This window comes from Bidens hawaiensis, unplaced genomic scaffold (genome assembly GCF_021521415.1).
Source record: "Bidens hawaiensis isolate Kalapana, Puna unplaced genomic scaffold, B.hawaiensis_p1.1 tig00002553_1, whole genome shotgun sequence".
In the NCBI taxonomy this organism is placed as follows: domain Eukaryota; kingdom Viridiplantae; phylum Streptophyta; class Magnoliopsida; order Asterales; family Asteraceae; genus Bidens; species Bidens hawaiensis.
The window spans coordinates 2,527,464-2,541,486 of record NW_027491139.1 but is presented as its reverse complement, the minus strand read 5'-3'; the positions used below and the strand labels follow the sequence as shown (position 1 = coordinate 2,541,486).

General features: G+C 35.5%; 1 pseudogene; it reads right to left on the bottom strand.

Annotated features, from left to right (window-relative positions):
- Positions 1–10,569: 10,569 nt before the first annotated feature.
- On the bottom strand, positions 10,570–12,061 carry LOC143620288 (ammonium transporter 1 member 1-like; annotated as a pseudogene).
- Positions 12,062–14,023: the final 1,962 nt, after the last annotated feature.

Below are 14,023 nucleotides of genomic sequence, written 5' to 3'. Positions count from 1 at the left end.
TTATAGTCGCGTAACGACGAGCCGACACCGTTAAACCGTTTAAATCACAAGATCCGGGTGGAATCGGGTATAAACCGGACCTAAGATGAGTTTAGGGATCACCCTAGCTCAAATCTGGATCAAACGGGACGAAAAACGATGAAAACGGTGGAAGAACGAGTGAGATCTCGTTTTTCCGGCGAAAACGCGGTTTTCCGGCGATGACGGAGCCGGAAAGGCGGCGCTGGAAAAGATAAAGGTGTCAGGGAATGTTCCCTGACCTAACCCTAGTTCGCTAAGGAAACTTAGAGAACTAGAGAGTGATTCTTTAGCTAGTTCGCTAAGGAAACTTAGAGAACTAGAGGGTGATTCGTTAGCTAGTTCGCTAAGGAAACTTAGAGAACTAGAGGGTGATTCGTTAGCTAGTTCGTTATGGGAGCTTAGCGAATCATAGGGTGATTCGTTAGCTAGTTCGTTATGGGAGCTTAGCGAATCATAGGGTGATTCGTTAGCTAGTTCGTTATGGGAGCTTAGCGAATCAGAGGGTGATTCGTTAGCTAGTTCGTTATGGGAGCTTAGCGAATCAGAGGGTGATTCGTTAGCCAGTTCGTTAAGGGCAAAGTAACGAACTAGAAGTTTAATATAAAGACAGAATGGTCCCTGGACTTAGAAAAGAATTATATAATTACATAACAGCCCTTGGAGTTTGGCAATTTATGAAAGATACCTTTAAAAGTTAACGAGTAACGATTAACTAACCAGGTAATGATTTAATGAAGTAAAACAGCTTAGACGTGTAAGACTAATTAAGTAGCAATGAGATGACTAGAGCGGTACGTAATACTGTAATTATTAAACAGTTAGACGCGCACAGCTCAAGAAGGAGTAACCGTTAGAAGAAGTAACCGAGTTCAGGTGAGTTTCTAGCCCCATTCCTTGTTATGTTTTCGGGGCTGTGTGCATACTCGATATGTTTGTTAATACATTTATCCTAAGTGATAAGTGTATGCCATATGTGATATATGTGATAGATATGAATGATTGCTTGTCGGTACGCGAACGATCTTCGGATATTGCGCGTACTGTCAGGTTATAAATAAATATATAAATATTATATATGGATGATGTATGATTGTTATGAATGAATGTTTGTCGGGGCGTGAACGATCTTCGGATATTGCACATGCCGACAAGGAGTTTGATTGTTAATAGAATGATGTGAAGAACGCCTAGAGTGTTTTTATGCTATAAACTGTATATGTGAAGAATGTGTATGCAGGTACAGGAACAGTGTGGTAGTTCTACGTCCGACGTAGCGAGTTAGGATGGCAAATCCCTCTAACGCTCGTTAGACATGGACTTGGCAGGTGATGGCGTAGTTAAGGACTGTGGGCCTTATACGTGATATAGATGATAGATGAAAACGTAGATAGGGACAGTGGGCCTTATACGTGTTATAGGTATAGACGTCAACGTAGATAAGGACTGCGGACCTTACACGTACTGTAGATAGGCGTCAGCACAGGAAAGGACGGTGGACCTTATACGTGCTATATTTGTGTTGTGGCAGCATAGGAAAGGACTGTGGACCTTACATGTGCTGTATTTGTGTTGTGGTAGCATAGGGGAGGACTGCGGACTTCGTACGTGCTATGGTTGGGTTGCAACATAGGGAAGGACTGAGGACCTTGTACGTGTTGTTAATATAGGATGGTATTGGGAATGACTGCGGACCTTGCACGTACCATAATCGGTGAACATAGGTAAGGACTGCGAACCTTTTACATGTTCACGACCTTGAGTACAGGTATAGACGCCGGACTATGAACGTACTCTCGGTAGACTGAGGATTGTGATTGTAGATATGTATGGTAGTAAGTATGTATGTAGAACAGAAGGGTAACTAGTTAAGTATGAGTATGTATCTTTGGATACGTAAGTATGTATGGTATGTGTATGTAATGTATGATTACCTGATTAACTAGAACTCACTCAGCGTAGCTGACTTTTAGTATGCACGCAGGTATACATGTTTATCGAGATGGCATGAGGATGACACATGGCATGGATTGAACGGCTAGCATCAGAAGATGGAAGAATAGATGTTTTAAATATAATGATTTGTTTTATGGTATCAAAGAAAAGACTTAATGTTTTGTAACAAATGATTTTAGTTAACGTTTCCGCGAAAGTTTTAATGAACTCTGATTTGTAGAACTGTGTTTATGAGTAAATCCGACGCTAAAGTAGGGCTACCGGTAACGGGGCCTTACAACGATGAACATCTCGTATCAATCCAATTGCGTCTGAGGGTTTGGTCGCTGGGTTACAGATGTGGTGTAGACACGTTTAATTGAATTATGGTTGCGTATAAATGGTTAATCACGAGATCAATATACACGGGTTAAAGACGGTTTGATCAATTTTAGAATCAAAATCAGTAAACGATTCAATTAACTAATTATATCGGAGATTATATTGGGGATTAAGACGGTTTTAAGTTTGCAAACGATTCTAAAAGATGAAATATGATTATAATACTAAGATTAATGAACAAGAAAACAAACGGGTTACGGGTTTGGGTAATTAAACGGGTTAACAAGTTTGAACTTGATATCTGGATTTGGGTTTAAGGAATATAGTATAAAATTTTAATAAGATTTTCAAACTGGTCCATGAAGTTCATGGGTGGATACACAAAGGTTTAAAACTTAAGTTTAGGGTGTAAAATGAACATAATTGAAAGTTATTTTGATAAATCAAATATATGTGATAAATAACAATAATAAAAAAAAATAACTCGATAAATGCAGCTTTTTTATTGATTAGATTTCCTGATCACGAAAACGGGCCGGGTATTGATATTTAATATATTATATGAAAACCCGATTTGTTACACCGAAGAGATTATGACATGACATGTTTGTTAGTGTCCTAGATTAGAGTTCTTAAGTGGTTGATTCAGTTCGTTTTTGGTTAACACGACTGGATTTTGTGTCATTTATCATCCTTTAATTTATCAATACAATTGTGATTTTGTTTATGGCATCTTATAACGAGGAATTTGAATTTGGTTATATACAACTAGCATCTATACCTATAAACGAATGACTGATCTTTTTTAATTGTTTTACAACTTTACATAGTTTTTATTAAACATTAAACAATCTCTTCATCCAAACATGTAACTTTTTTTGCAAATCTCATAATTTCATAGTCAAATAATTTGTGTAATACTGACCAAAAGCTTTTTTTGGTTATTATACCCGACTTACACTAGCTACCTAAGCTAATTAGATATTTTAATGATCGGAACATTATTGTCAAATGTAAAAACTTAGACAACCATTGCATTGTTTGCATGCGGAACTTTGTGCTCGTGGTGGTGGCTCCTCAATTACAGGTATTTATATTAACATGTAATATTTTATAGATTGTGTTATAACTCATTAAAATCTAGTGTTTTAATTCAGCCATTCAGGTATTAAAGGGAAGGATTTCTTGGCTTGAACACGTTTGTTGTGATTCCTTGATCAGTTAGAGGTGGAAACATTGTCAGGCGAGGTGGATTTGGATAAGATATAATGCAGGTCAAAACAGGGCCGTGTTGTGTTGACCCGAACATTTATGTCAAAAAGTGTTATTATCGTCATACATCATGTTGTTTATAAATGTCTGAATACTTTCTGTTCAAATTTTAGTTAAAAACCGACCCTTTAAATATGATTGTATATAAATGTTTGATGCTGCTTTCTATGCAATTATGGTTTAAAATTTGTTTATGTTAAATAGATTTATTACTTTTGTGGAATTACACCAATTGATTGGAATAAAAATATAGTATCTGTGTTAATTTAGCATAGATGTCATTCTCTAAAAAACATGTCAGGTTCTAACACATGTCTACGTATTCAGTGCACAAGAAAATTTCAACGTTAAAAAAAGAAACCTTATGTTATTACAACACTAAAAACCCTGTCCACCGGATGGGTATAAAACTAGTTTTAATGATCGGAACAGTATTGCCATAACAACTGAGGGCTTCGCCAATAAATAAACCTAAGCCAAGGAGAGGCATTGTGCGGGTTGGTTGAAAAAGCATTCGAAATAGCTGGTAGCTTTAAAGAGGAAATCGAAGGGATTTGATCCATCAAACATAGATGGGTGGTGTTTTTGGTTACCAACAACCAGATCGTTTAATTTGGAAAAATAAAGCGCTTGGAAGAACAATAAACAATACAATATATTCAGCCATGAAAATATGTGTTTTTAATAACACAAATATGATTCGTTACCAACCATTGGATCGTTTAGTTTGGAAAAAATGAATCTATACTCAGTCTTATACTAGTAAGGCAAAAACAATAAATTTAAAAATGTTTTGAATAACGAATTTCTTTTTAATGACCCCCTCCTCCCAATAACTTAATAAATGTTTTGAATGACGAATTTCTTTTTAATTGTTGTCCTCCCAGTAACTTTAAAAGAGGTAGATTCACCCTATTGGGCCCACCTTTTGCTTTAGGCCATTTCCAATGCAAAGCACCAAGAGGCACCACCTAACCGGTTCCTATATTCAAAAAACCCCCTTTTAAACCGGTTTCAGGCTCGAACCGGTTAGGGAATCGAACCGGTTCTCCCACCCTCGGACCCCTAACCTATCTAACCGGTTCTTACCGGTTCCTAAACCGGTTCCAACCGGTTACAGTGTAAAAAAATTTTTTTTTTTCGTTTTTCGTTTGCGATTTAGATTATAAACTACGATTCGTATTTGTATAGCATGAAAAATAAACAAAACAATTAACATAAAATTCATTTTATTTACTTTAAGAAGTTAAAAAAAAAGGTTACATGTTTTAAAATCTTCAACAACAAACTAACAAAACATTAAACTTATAAATATAAAGTTGTGACATATTATTTCTAGAAAAGCCTTCTTGTTCGTCGTAATTATTGAGCGGCGACTTCTTCCTCGGAATTACTTGTAGAAATGCCTTCTTGTTCGTCGTGCACTCGAACATCAAGTGGTGTTTCGTCTTCGAGAGTGGTTACGTGTTGAATACGATCGATTGAGTCCAAGTGATCCTTTAAGCAAATGCACATCTCCACCGACTCCGAATTTAGTCTTGTTCTTCTCACTGATATTACCCTGCCACTAAGAGAAAAAGCGGATTCCGAAGCTACCGTAGAAGCTTGGATGGTTAGTAAATCACGGGCCATGGTGGCAAGAATCGGAAACTCGGTTTCCTTTACCTTCCACCAAGCCAAAACATCAAAAGTGCCATATTCCTCTTCGGATAAGCCGGTAGAGTAATCATTTACACTATACCTTCCTAGTTCGCTTGAAGGGGTGTTACCCCTTTGTTTTTTAGCCGTTACGTTGCGAACGGTGTTCATAAGGCTAATCATGGGATCTCGTACTCTAGTAGCACTTGAACTTGATGAAGACCCCCCCGGCATAGGCATGCGTATGTTTGACCCATATTTATTTAAATAAAAGTCATACATAAATTTAAAATTCAAGTTAAAATCATTTTTTGCCTCTGTTGAAAAGTTTGGGTCAACTTCATGCATATCTAAGGCTGAAAAAATTTCGTCTATCACACATTCAACCCCCGTAACATTTAACATTGGGTTTAAAGCGGCGGCGCAAGTAAAAACCGGTGGCAATTCAAGAAAGTATTTTTTTAATTTAAACTTCATTGGTAATATGATGTTTGAAAACATTGGACTTTTATTTTCAAATTCTTTAAGATTGTTAACGATTAAAAATAACTACGAAAGAACCAAGGGACTTGTCGGATAATACGTTCCCGATAGTTTCGTAGTTGATGTTTTAAAAACTTCAAGAAAAGTCGATAAGTCATTGATAATTTCCCATTTCTCATTTGAAAAGGGGATTGCCAAATCATTCTCGGCAAGAGTATAATGAAACATTTGTAAAGTTTCTCTTTGTTTCAAAGCACTTTGAAACATTATGCAAGTGGAATTCCATCGATGAGGTACATCCCAATTAGCTCCCAAAGCTTTTATTCCCGTATCTTTACAAAATTTTCTATAATCCATTTGTCTTTTTTTACTTTTCTTAAAAACTTCATGTATCATTAGTCTAAAATCGTTTATAACCGATGTAACCTCATCCGAAGCAAGTCCGTCTTGCACGATTAAATTAATGATATGTGCAACACACCTTGAGTGAAAAAATACACCATTGCAAATCGGCGTATATTTTAATTTTAATTTATCAACCGCCGATGTATTATTCGACGTGTTATCAAATGCCATTGAAAATATTTTATTTTCTAGTTTATAAGTTTTTATAACATAATCTAAAATTTCAAACAAATTATCTCCCGTATGTGGATACTCAAAGAGTTCGAAAGCAATGGTGCTTTTCATCATTTCCCACGATGACGGGTCTACCCAATGAGCGGTGACACAAAGATAAGATTCGGGTAGACCATGTGGAGCCGACCAAACATCACTAGTTAAGTTTATTCCCGTATTTATATTTTCAAAATATGCAATTAGTACCTCTTTGGCCTTCTTCCACAATTTTAAACAATAACGTTTAAGAGTATGACGACTTACGTGAGTGTATTGTGGTTGAAGCGTATCTCGAATCATGGCGGTTAAGCGAGGGTTGTCGAAGTGGCTAAACGGCAAAGCTTCTTGAATCACAAACTTCGCCATACGATCTTGAACTCGATCAATTTCGTATGTAAATATTCCGCCTTCACTATCCATTTGCGTTTGTTGCGAATCGACGTTCTTTTTCAACGCCTTGCAATACGGTTTTTCGATGTTTTTCTTCAAATTTGAATTCGAAAGTGGGTTTAAATAAGTCCCACAAAACTTGCACCGAGCCTTCAATGAATGGTCACTCAATTCAACCAAATCCCAATTGCACCAAATCTCTTGATTACGATTATGAGGTACAATACGAACGAAACTTTGTTCGGCGTTGGAACCTTGACCAACCGATGATTGTGAGGCAGCCATAACAACAAATATGAATATAGAAGAAGAGAAAACAAGAGATTAGATAATTCAAAACGTTGTAATAACGTTTTTTTTGTATTTTTTTGCGTTCGGGTTTGCTTTTTGAGTGTTGTGATGAACTCATGACACCAAATACCTATTTATACTAGTAGTGGGGTGCTTGGGGGAGCAAAAAAAACGGCTATTTTTGACCCCAACGGTCAAAAAACGGCCAAAAAAACGGCTATACTCGATCCAACGGCTAGAACCGGTTCCTAACCGGTTCCGGTTGAACCGGTTCCAGAACCGGTTCCGGTTCGGTTCCGGTTCCTACCCGCCCCCACTCAGAAATGCAAGAACCGGTCACGGATCATCGGGTTGAATCAGATAGGGTCCGGTTCCTACCAAAAACGGGTAGGAACCGGTTCGGTTCCAGGAACCGGTTTTGTTGATCATGACTAGGCATTTGTTCTTGTAACATCTTATCGTTGATCTTTTCACGTACTGGTGTTGAAAGTGACAACATGATTTTTATACCATGTAAAACTAGAGTTTTTTTACCAAAATAGGTGGAGGGGAAAAAGTATTTACCAATATAGGTTATTTTGAAAATATTTACCAAAATAGGGATTTTTTGGTTTCTCTCTTTTTTATTTAATTCTTTTAACTCTAGGATTAGGAAAAATAAAATAAAAAACCAAAACGATTTTAAGCAAATAACATCGATTTTTTTTACATGACTCTCATCTAACATCAAGTTGTAAGTATTTTTTATTTTTAATGCTTTCGAGCAACTAATTTTTAGCTTTTGTTTTTGTTTTTTTAACTAACTTATTGCAAATTTTTTTATTCTTTCTTCAATTGAACTTGTTAGCTACAACTTAAAAAATCATCTAAATAAACTCTTAAATGAGATAAAAAAAAATCTAGACAAAGGTTCAAACTAAATAGTCTTAATATCACAGACAAACAAATATAAGAATGTCAAATAAAGTCGACTTACTAGCGGTCATAATATTAAGTACAAACTAAAATAAAAATGTCAAAACAACTTCACTCGCTTAGACATCCATTCTTTTAGGATTGGGGGACATGTTGACCGATTATGATCACGTTCTCCACAAATTCCACGAAGGTTACCATTTTTTCTTCTTTATTGTCCATTTCATTTCTTAGCCTTATTGAGCGAGGGAAACCCTTTTTTATCTCATTTTTAGATCTGAATATGGAAGTAATCTAATAAATGATGAGTGTAGCCAATAAGCGTCATGAGTAATCGAGAAAAACTCGAATGACCAGATAGCACAACAATCTACAATTGAGTAACAATTATGAACATGCAATTTGTTCAAAGAATGTGAATAACCTGTAATTTAGCATTGTGTCTCTACATATAATTATTACAAGAATCAAAACAAAAAAATTAAAGAATACAAATCTTAAAATATTAAAGACAAAATACAAGAATCAAAGTAAATATTATAATAACAAATAAAATGAAGCAACATCACAGTGAACAAAAACAAATAGAAAAATATACAAAATAAAATAATCAAACCCACATACATGCTATTGTTCTATTTAACAAATTCAAACATTCGGACAAGTGGAAGAATGGACCTGTGGTATGAGAAAATTTATGAAAAAACTAAATCAAATCATGTATATATAAAAAAACATGAAATCAATAAAAAGGTTGAAGTTGTATGAATATTGAACCTGGGTTTTGTGATCGAAGAACTAAGACTATGAGCCACAAAGAATTAAATAAAAAGGAGAGAGAAACCAAAAAATTCTTATTTTGGTAAATATTTTTAAAATAACCTATATAGGTAAATACTTTTTTCTCTTCACCCATTTTGGTAAAAAACTATGTAAAACTATAACATACCAATTGCAGTATAAAAGCATGAATCAATATCTACCATTAAATTTGTTTAAACAGGCCTATAGACAAAACACAGAGAAAGAGATATCATGTTATTTATAATTGGTTTAATGTCTTGAGTCAACTACGAATTTGTATTTTATGATATACCATGAGAACAATATACAAAAAACGGATCAAGAAGAAATATTCAAATGCAAGCAAGGCATAGGTTTGAACAATGACAACAACAATAATAATCAGCGGCGGATTCATCATTAAAATATACGTGGTTCACCATAACCATCATAGTTTTAAAGTAATAATTTATTAATATATAAAAAATAATAGAGTCAACAACCTTATAAATCTGGAGGAAACCATCATACTCATAGTACAAGTGGATGGTCTAGTGGATTAGACACTGGTTTTGTTAATCAAAGGTTATAAGTTTGAATCATGTCTACTTATTATTTCTCTCTCCCCTAGTTCCCTCTCCACCACGACTACACAATACCGGCAACCACAGACCACCGTCATAGGCCGCTACTACTCTTCCGGCCGACCATAGACCATCACCGTCCGCCTTCCTCCGGCCTTGCTTATCTTCCTCGAATCCTCCAACTGTAACAGTGAGTTTAGATTAATTTGTTAATTGTTCTTGATATTGATAATTGTTTAAACTCGTTTGTTATTTGCTAAATTTTAGTTTATAATTAACAAATTAAACCAATGGTAAATCATTATAATTAACAAATTAAACCAGTAGTAAATCATTATAATTAACAAATTAAACCAGTTTAACTCGAATGACATTCAATCATCTCAAACTAACTATTTGAACAATAGTTTAATTTATTAGTTAGTTTCAGTTTGATAGTTTATAATTATTGATTTGTATGTATCATGAATATCAAGATATATTTCCAAAGAGAACCATCAAGTTTCGATCGAAGATGTAATGCAACGAATTCAAAAGATGAACACTCGAAGGGAACTTTAAGTACTTTTTTTTAATTCGTAAAGATCATGCATTTATATTATGTGTTTATTGATTTCTAATGACGATGTCTTTTTTATTATTTTATCGTGTTTTTGTTATGTAGTGAACTTTGCCCGAACCATAGAACCGACCCGAAATTTTTATATTTGACTATGTGAAATTGAAAGCATTGCACCACCTAAAAAAATTCTTAGATCCACCACTGATAATAATGTAGACCAAATCAACATTTGTACGGGTTTAACCAAGGGTCGTTTAACAAGATTTCGATTGCGTACAAGTTGGGTCACGATAATGGTCAATGGAGCTAGGACCGCGGTGACAACCGACAACAACCTAGCTGGTTGTACTGCGGCTCTAACCACTTTGTTTGGAAAAAGAGTATTATCGGGACATTGGAATGTGGTCGAAGTGTGCAGTGGTTTGTTAGGAGGTTTTGCAGACATAACCGCAGGGTGCTCGGTCGTTGACCCGTGGGCTGCGATGATATGTGGATTCGTAGTTACGTGTGTTTTGAATGGGTATAATGAACTGGCTGAGAAGTTTAAATACGATGACTTGCTGGAAGCGGCTCAGCTTCACGGTGGGTGCGAGGGATTATATTCACGGCTTTATTCGCAAAGGAGAAATATGTGAACGAGGTGTATGGGGAAACCAGGTCGGCCATACGGGTTGTTTATGGGAGGTGGGGGGAAATTATTGGATGCACGGATTCTAGTGATAGCTGGGTTTGTGAGTGCTACAATGGGGCATTTATTTTTAATACTTCACAAGCTAAAATTGCTTCGGATCTACTCTGAAGATGAACTGTCGTGGTCCCATATTCAGGAGAGATACTAAGCAATTTAAGCTTATGAAGTATCAAAAACAAAGGCCCCATTGTTGGGGTCACGAACCCAAATATCACTAGAATCTGGATCACATGTGCACCCAACAATCCCCCCACACACACAACCCATACATAACCCGTATGGTCGACCTAGTTTCCACACACATTCTCCGTTAAGATATTTCTCCTTTACGAAAAAACCTGTGAATATAATCTATGACGCCCCGCACCCACCGCGGAGCTGAGCCATTTCCAATAAGCCATTGTACTTCAATTTTTCAGCCAATTTATTACACTCTGTAAACACACGTGGCTACAAATCCACTTACCACTGAAGCACATGGGTCAACATCTGAGCACCCCATTCATGACTACAAAATCCCCTAACAAACCATCGCACACGTCAACCACATTTAGCGTTAGGATAATATCATTCCCCCAAACAAAGCATTTAGGGCCGCGGTACAACCCATTAAGGTCGTTGAAACCAACCATGCTCCACTAACCACAATAACGATCCGTCTCGTACACAACCAAACTCTTGTTACACAAACATGTGTTAAACCCGAACCATAACAAAAAGATACCTACGTGATCAAAACGCCCGAACCCCGCAACCCACCAACCATATAAACCACACCTAGGGGAGGATCTATGTACATGGATGCGAGTTCATTGGAACCCACTAAGTTTCGGATTTTATATAGAAATAATGTTTATATAAAATTTGATAGTAAACCTACATATAAATTACGAGTGAACCCACATACAAAGTGGAATCTTGGTTTGGTGGTAATCAATGTCGCATTCTATTTTCATAACCCGGGTTTGAATCGCAACCCACGTTGAACACAAACATTCAAACCCTAAGACAGACACGCCACCACGTCAAATCAGACATTGGTTACTAAAAGTTAAATTTTATTTGATTTCGTTTATATTCTAGAGTTTCATTTTACTTCTAATTTCTACTGTTTGTACGCCAAACAAAGCAGAAGCGTAAAGTTATGTAACTTAATTTATGACTTGTTGAACCTTTGTTTGTGATTAGTTCACTGTTAGGTGGTTTTCTTTTACTGCATAATCTAATTTGGTACTTTATGTTTTATGTTGTTGTGCAATACTTAGGTTTTATGACAAATAGTCTTAGCTACAGTGGTGATTATTATATTGTAGTTTAAATACACCTGATGTAGCAACAGCAACATGTTTCCGCATCTCTATTATACCAAGCCTCTCTCCGAGACAATGCCTTCCATGAGTCTATTTCACCGAACTGCATCCCACAGAGGTATGTGCTGTCGACGGCGATCGCAGTGTCGGTGAACTTACTGGATACGGTGTTGGAGATGAGATCGGCGGCGTTGGTGGTGTTTGTTACCTCTAAAAGCATTTTTGCCATTAGTTGTCCTATAGACTATTTCGGTTGTGCTTTTGAAAATCACAATCCATTTCAAGACAACTTGTTTTTAGTTGTATGGTAAAATTAATATAGATGATAAAACATACGTCGCTATTTAGATGCCATCAGGGGAAGGCTCGGAAGGTGTGCGAGCCGCACCATCGGCTGGGGCACATAAGTTTCAGGGGCACACGCACGCATGCGCGCGCGCGCGCGCACACACACACATATATATGTTTTTTGTGCTAAAAATAAAGTTATTTTCAATGGTTTATGAGATAATTACATGCTCAAAATGATTTATGTTTATAATAAATCGGTCGATAAAAGTTTTATCCATGTACATTAGCGAATAAAAAAATTTCGTTGAGACATACATGCTTTTTTATTTTGGCTCAACCGAGATATTTAATTTTTCGGCGACAGCCCTAGATGCCATTATTATAGAATTGTTATAGATTGTGTTCTCACAAACATGTACACATACATGCAGACATAGAGACATACATACTTACATACATACACATACACCATATACTGATATACACGGACATACATACTTATATATGTATGTATGTATGTATGCATGATAATGTATATGATGTATGTAACCATGTATTTAATGTATGTGTATGTGTATTCATATACATGAAAGTATCGTGGCAACCTTATCCCAACAACGACACGTAACCATGTATGTATATAACCATAAATATAATTAAAAAATGATAAAATGTCCTATCCCTATGACATGTCGTCGAGACAAGTTTTTCCTGAAAAATTTGGAACATAATTTACCCGCCATAGTGAAATTTACCCGCTATTATATTTGTGGAATCCTATCCCGAGGGATAAGGTTTTAATTTTTTTTCTTTTTTGTTTTTATTAGTTAACAGTTAATCAAAAACGACATTGTAGCAAGTAACTTTGTCCTGACAACATGTTGTTGAGAAAGATTGACGAGAAACAATGATGTTTTATTAAATGAAAAATAAAAATCAACCTGTCGGGATAGACTTTTCAAAATATAAATTAGCCTCATTTACCCCCCAAATTCACCTACCATATCCACCTTCCCCATTCCACCTCCAACCCCCGCCACCTTTGACGACGCCGGCCACCTCCACATTTGATGTCGGCACCTGCACCCCCAATTCTCCATCCCCACAACCTGATTGAGAGTATCGACTTTTAAGTTTTAAAGACAAAAAATAGTATCGTGTCTGGTGTATTATATCCAACTTCGTATGTATAACCGGTAAAAATGAGAGAACATCAGTGCACTAAATAGTTATGATTCATGTATATTTTTCATAAACAAAGTGGTTATTTTCAATTCCCACTAACCGATAAAAAAATATTTTTCATAAACAAAGTGGTAAAAGTGAGAGAACATCATTCCCACTAACCGGTAAAAAAATATTTTAACAATCATAAAGTTAGTGGGACACGTGATGAATCTTGAATGAATTTTGATTAAAAAAATATTTTTTAAAAATTAATTAAATTAATGAGTGACATTTCCGTAAATTAAATACTCTCTCCGTCCCATTTTAAATGTCATGGGATTTAAAACACATAAATTAAGAAATGTTTGATCATTTTATTTTATGAGCTATAAAATGACAATAATGTCCTTTTAAGTTATTATGGTTAAAAATCATTTTTCTTCATTGACAATCTTGTATATGTAATAGTAAGTACACAATTGAAAATTGAATTTATATGTATAGAAATAACATTTAAATTGGGATAACAAAAAATAAAAAAATAGACATTTAAAATGGGACGGAGGTAAGTACCAAAATAAAATGAGCACGTGGATTTTTCATAAACATTAGTATGCTTTTTCATAGAAAATTGACGAACATGTATTTGAAATTGCTTCATTCGATACATGTCACTTTTCAACCTAGCTGTTTTATAATAATAATAATAATAACAATAATAATAATAATAATA